This window comes from Engraulis encrasicolus, unplaced genomic scaffold (assembly GCF_034702125.1).
Source record: "Engraulis encrasicolus isolate BLACKSEA-1 unplaced genomic scaffold, IST_EnEncr_1.0 scaffold_788_np1212, whole genome shotgun sequence".
Taxonomy (NCBI): Eukaryota; Metazoa; Chordata; class Actinopteri; order Clupeiformes; family Engraulidae; genus Engraulis; species Engraulis encrasicolus.
Genome location: NW_026946124.1, coordinates 8330 through 15000, shown reverse-complemented (window position 1 = coordinate 15000; position 6671 = coordinate 8330). Strand labels below are relative to the sequence as shown.

General features: G+C 41.5%; 1 long non-coding RNA gene across 1 annotated transcript; it reads left to right on the top strand.

The window, feature by feature from the left end:
• Positions 1–3613: 3613 nt before the first annotated feature.
• Positions 3614–5691, top strand: LOC134444855 (uncharacterized). Its single transcript, XR_010034126.1, has 3 exons — positions 3614–3933; positions 4342–4559; positions 5096–5691. It is a non-coding gene; the product is annotated as an uncharacterized LOC134444855 (long non-coding RNA).
• Positions 5692–6671: the final 980 nt, after the last annotated feature.

Genomic DNA, 6671 nt, shown 5'->3' with positions numbered 1-6671 from the left:
ATTTTTTGACAATTTAGCCTACGTTTACGCCCTTACATTTTTTGACAACAAAGTTCGGCATGAACCAGAACACTAGGCTTATGTAACAGTGTTGAAAACATTAAAGAACCCATGCACCTGTGTTAAGTCCATGGCTACAGTAAAGAGAGAGAGAGAGAGAAGTTAAATCGTTACATTAACACTGCATAGGAGCGCGCTCTCTCTCTCGCTCTCTCTGCCCGGCGAGGCAATGTTCTTGGGCGGTAACTTTTTAGATGCGAAGCACCAGCAACAAGAGAATGCTGTCTGCCGACACTTTGATGTTTCTGATTCTGAATGACAACAAAGTTCGCGCATGAGCCAGAGCACTATGCATATAACAGTGTTGAAAACATTACAGAACCCATGCACCTGTGTTAAGTCCATGGCTACAGTAAAGAGAGAGAGAGAGAAGTTAGATCGTTACATTAACACTGGACCGCTCTCTCTCTCTCTCTCTCTCTCTCTCTCTCTCTCTCTCTCTCTCTCTCTCTCTCTCTCTCTGCCCGGCGAGGCAATGTTCTTGGGCTATAGTTTTATTAATTGAATAAGCTGGTAGCTGCCTATTTTGTTTCATAGCCTGTCTTTTATTGTTGGAAATCGTCCATCGATCCAGTCAGGCTGCCTATTTTATATCCTATTATTCCCGTGTGTCCTAGGCCTATTTCTTTTGTTCGAAGTCTAAATATGTGGTAAAACTGATTTACCCGCGATTCATATAGGCCTAGGCCTAATAATGGCACAAACTGAATGACAATAAATAGTTTGCGCATGAGGCAGAAAAAATAACAGTGTCGGAAAACATTATAGAACCCCTGCACCCGTGTTAAGTCCATGGCTACAGTAAAACAAAAACACTAAGAGCGAGAGAGAAGTGAAATCGCTATATTAACACTGCATAGGAGCGCGTTCTCTCTCTCTCTCTCTAGTAATGTATCTAGTAGGCCTATCTAGTAATCTAGTATGTAGGCTAAATCAACTATTTTTTTTGCTGTTTTCAGATGTGCTTCATAAATAAAATGTACTTAGGCCTACTCATTTTAACTGGTATGTTGTCGGTTTTTTACGTTTATGCCGTTACATTTTTTGACAATTATCTAGGTTACTTTCTACTCCTTACATTTCTGGAACAATATTTGAGAAGCTTTTTTTCACTTTTACGCCGTTACTTTACTCCGTTACATTTTTTGACAAATATCTGTAGGCCTATGTTACTTTCTACTCCTTACATTTCTGGAACAGTATTTGAGTAGCCCCAGCTGCGGGCAGAGAGGCGGGACCAAGCACAGCCTTGTAGCTTTGAATCAGGGCAGCGTGCGTCTACTGAGCACATTTGGTTGTCATGCAGCGAGTTTTCTGACTTTCCGGTAACTTTTTAGATGAACGCTTCTAGCTACCGTCTTCTGTAGGTCTGGAATATACCTACGTGTGGAGTAGGCCTAGAGGTGCGCGGTGGATGTATTATTTCATCCGCAACCGCTTCTTAGAATTTCTAATCCACCTGCTATCCACCCGCCCTAATGTTTTTTCTCCACCCACCCGCCATCCGCCTATTAGTTTTTAGTATTTAAGATGCCTGAGGCACATAGTCGATCGTCTTTTTCAAGCAGTGCAGGTCATTTACATCTTGCCAGCCTATGTTTTAAAAAAATCTCTAACTTACAGCGATTCCCAAGTTGTCTCCACCCATCGCACAAACGTGCGGATGCTTTAATGCAGCCTACATTTTAGCAGTTTAAATACCTCCAGTCCAAGCAGCACAATCGAAACTATTGGCTATCTAGCTTACAATTTTGGCTGGTATCCAATAAGACGAGTCAAGTGACAGTAGAGTCTTGCAAAGAGTGCAGAGAATTACGTCGCGCGTGTGTGTGTGAGCGAGAGAGGGAGAGAGAGGGAGCGATTCCAAACATCGCCTCCATCCATCGCACAATGTGAAAGCTAACGTGTATGCTTTAATGCAGCCTAAATACCAGTTTTGCCTCCTCTCCAAGCACCTTTTTAAGTGGTGGCAACCATGCATGTTTTCTGTGGAAAACATCAGGTCCTCATGGCGACGCCAGGCTTGCTGAAAACGGCGACAAACACATTCAGAATACACATTTCTTAATGGGAAGTGGTTGAGAACAAAGTGTTCGCTAATGGGCATGAAGTCTTGTCATGCAAATTGCCCTTCCCGCATAGACAAGGCAACCCTTTCAACAGGGCCACGCAGAGTGGACAGTGGAATGCTGCTTGAAATAAGTCGATAATGAATAAAATATTACGCGCAACGTCTACAAGAAAAGTAATGGCTATTATTACCGTTGCGCGTAAAGATGAGGAAGGGATGGATAGATGGATGGATGCTGTCCTATGGAAGGGGCCGTCAAACAGTCTACATGACATCTTCATTAAAGTCGTTAAATAAGTATCCATAGCCTACTGTGTTTGACGGCCCCATCTTCTTGCAAATATTTACGCGCAACGGTCATAATGGCGTCTCGCACTACACATGCTCGGATGATGCCAGAGGCGAATAGCAAACAGCCAAATTAAGGCATATTCGACATAGACTACCACGACAAGTTACCGTTTGGGTCGCAGTTGGATGTTTATTCAGTAGAATTATGTGCGTAATATCAGCTCCATCCACCAAATGCAGCACAATCCCCGTTACTTTCACGTGAGGTTCAAATGGACATTACTCGACAAAAATGCAAGTCTGGGTACCAACAACTGAAGTAGGCTACAACATAGAATATGTACCACATATAGGGGTATTTTCATGTTCAGTCCTTTATGTGCGTTATGCCCAGCTTTTATTGAATACAGCGCAGGTTTTGAAGTTCACCAAACGAGCATCAACTTTGTGCAAGTCATTAAAACTCTTTTTTTTACCAGCACTGACCTGTACACTGTTTCATTTATTAACTAATTGCACTTTCTGCCTTCTCGTTTCACATGTGATAAATATGCTTTATCCAATTAGCCATGGATGCAGGATCATTCACTGGACTGGACACTATTGTAAGAGGTGAAATTTAGACCACGATTCAGGAACGACAGACAACGGGAGTAAAGGTTATGGTAGTTTTATTTTTACAATTTCATAAAATACAATTAGGAGGGAAAACCACCACAATATCCATGCAACCAGCAGCGTCTGTAAACTGCTATCTTCTTTGAATAAATGAATAAATAATCACAATCTGGAGACACTCGGACGATAGTAGCCTACAAAAGTTAAGTTAAGTTAAAGGGATAGGTCGGTATTTTGCATTTGGGACCTTAATTATGGTGTATCATACACTGAGCTACCCACCTGTGTCACTTTTGTTTGATTTGAAGCCTTCCGTGAGATTTTGGGTTTGGGCGATATCCACAAACCACCATACAACGGGAGTCAGCGGGGCACAGACTTTAAATCCGTCGTACACGCATAAAAAGTATTTTCTTATTTTGTTTAGGGTCATTGGGATGATACAATTACGTTTCCACCTCATTTCAATATTTAAATCTCCCGGGTTCAGTGAACGAATTAAAAATCTGTATTGACTGAGGTGTGCCACGTCATCTTTCTGCGACGCTCATTCTGACAGCCAGCCAGCTACGGCAGTCGGGCCGGCAACATGATACTGTAACAAGAAGCAAACGTTGAAGCTCTCGGTTTTTAACAGTTCTTCGGCTAGAACTTTGCTATGGGTTGAATGTGCGCATATACTGGATGCTGAAACTAAACGACAAGCTTTATGAAACCGTGGCATTTTGCGTTGAGATGGAAAAGGAATGCGCCACACTCTCCTGGATACGAGGCTACGTGTGTGCGGCTTTTGCGCCAAAGGTCTTTCTACCAGCAAAACAAAATAGCAGGACAGAAGTGACAGCGTCAGAAAGAAAACAATGCTGTTCCGATTGCTGATGGAGACAACAGAGGTAAGGACATATTATGTATCTAGAGTTTTTGAATGGCTAATCTTGGTGTCGCCTCAAACTAGCTCTCTTCTCGGTGCCTTCGTATGGCTGTTCATGCTACCAGCTACAGATAGTCAAATGAATCAAAGCTACGTTTGGTCTCAAACAAAATTGTACACGGAAAATAGTAGTCCTTCAGTAGGCAAGACAATGACAATCACATGATGATAAGCCTGTCAAAGCCCTGCACCAAATCATGGAGTAGGTCGACTGTGGTTTTCACTTTTACTGCTAGTAAAACTGACGGCACGTAATTCGACTCTCTAGCCAATAACTGGTAGGCCTACATTGCTTGATCTTCGGGTCATACTAGTTGTAGGTTTTACAGTGATATTGGTGTATTTACACGCTTCTTTATTTATTATTTAGAAAGACAGGAGAAGGTCAAGACTCAAGAGCTGGACTTTCCATGACGTCCTCAATCGACCCCTGTGAATAGCAGCCCACCGTTGACCAGCCATCAGTATCTACTGTGCAGTCATTTCCTGACCCGGTTTCTCACTAGCCCTTCGCAGACGAACACTACCACCTGAAGACGGTCGTCTGGATAATACTTCGGTTTGGCACCGGCATGGTCTACCACAAAGGTAAACACATCAGGCCTACCACTCCACTGCATTTGTTTTAGAAGTCTAAACAACACACCAGGGTGTATTCCATAGGCGAGTTATCACGAACACATTTTATGTGTAAAAACTGAAATGTTGTTGCAACACATGGGCTATGTGTGGCTCAGGGGAAAAAACAGTTATGAGCCACGTTTGTAGTATTTCCCATACAGTACACCATTCATACTAATTATAATATTAGTTACTAATACTAATATAATATTAATTATAATTACTTTCGTGTCAATATTTTTCAAAGGGTTTTTCCATCCAGTATTACTGTGGCAAAATGCCCATTGCTTTCCTGTCCAATATTATAAAAAAAAGTCCAGTGGCCTTCAACTAACACCTTTTGACTTATCACGGTGTATCTGGAGAGCAGACAATCTTCTTTATGAGTTTCACATTCTGTTACATTACTGCCATCACCTACTGTGCACTCATGTGATTGGCCTTTACCATTCCTGTTCAATGGCCATACATAATACATTACAATTGTCATTTCTATTTTCCAGATAGACGCCAGACCTTCTGAAAGGACCTAATGGACTGAGTGCTGGAAAGGAGACAACCCCTCTATAGAATAAACTGAGTGTAACAAACACTCCACCACGAAAACTCTCCACTCCAGTCCCAAGAACAGACATGTATGTTTTAGTGTCATGACGGAGCAATCATTTCGGAAGGTCCTAAACCCTATTTATCTAAAATACTTTCTGATGTTTCATAGTGACATCTTGGTTACCCAATAAGACATTTCTTACATTATTACAAGATTCTTCACTTCTTCCTACATTGTTAATGACTGAATGATTACAAGTATGATGTACACATTGTTATTGGTCACACCTGCTGACATTAAAGTCCCAGTAAAATCTTCTCTCTTTTCCTTTATGTAAAGAAGGTAAAGTAATGACTCTTGAGGCAGTAATGACAAATGGATAAATGTGTAAAATTTATTTTCAATGGCCATCACATTATATTGATGACCTAAGTTCAAGAGAGTCCTTGTGCACAAGCCCTCAGCAATGCAGGTGCTGATGTGAGGCAGGAGAAGGTGAACAATGAACAAAATTCAAAAGACATTTCACACTGCTTATTGTTCTTTTTCTTCCTTAATTTTTCTGAGCTAACAACGTAAGAAAAAGAATGGTAAGCAGTGTGCGGTGTCTTTTGAATTATGTGGGTAATCTCTTCCTGTGAGTCCAAGATATTGTGCAGGTGGAAGTTGAGAGAGTCCCTATGATTGTTACAATGGAATGATGCATGAAATTAATGTACAAATGTTATCAAAAGACATGGAATATTACATTTTCATTTCATTGCATTTTTTTAAAAAAATGCATTGCACTTAGCTGATGCTTTCATTTACCAAAAGTGGTATTGGTTACAGTCCCTGGAGCAATGTGGGGTTAGGTGCCTTGCTCAAGGGCACTTCAGCCATGGATGGAGATGTAGGGAGAGGTCAGGAGGGATTCGAACCAGCTACATTTGGTCCAATAAGGGGTCCCCACAATGCACCTAAGATGTGTAATGTCAAATTATGTGTAGTATTACCAACTAGATTTATAACTTCATTGTAATTACTCAATATAACACAAGATGATAAGTCAATGTAGAGACTCTGACTCCATCCAGCATATGGTATGGTGGGAGATGGATGAGGGTCATGATGCACCTTGGATGACCCTTCTGTACTGTAACCTGGCCGCAGACGTTCAGCTCCCAGGGCGCTGGGCGTTGTGTACAGCATTTCCTACAAGACAGATGATCACAATACAGCAAGTAAGAGGTAGGGACACTTCAGTCAATGACGGGTTTTTTTTTTGGGGGGGGTGGTGGTACAACCACAGCTTATGTTCATAAATAATTGATTAGTATACTGCAATGAAAATGCTTCTTGGATAATCCACTGACATGAAACACAACAGAACAAATAATAATCTATACAATCGTGGCACTAGCTGTGAAGTTACTACTAACGTCACTGACTGACCCCAATATCGACAAAGCTGTCTGGGCATAGTAAATCAAACAGAATTTACAAATTCCTCGGCGACTTACTCAATTGAAAGCTGTGTGTTCCTGCGA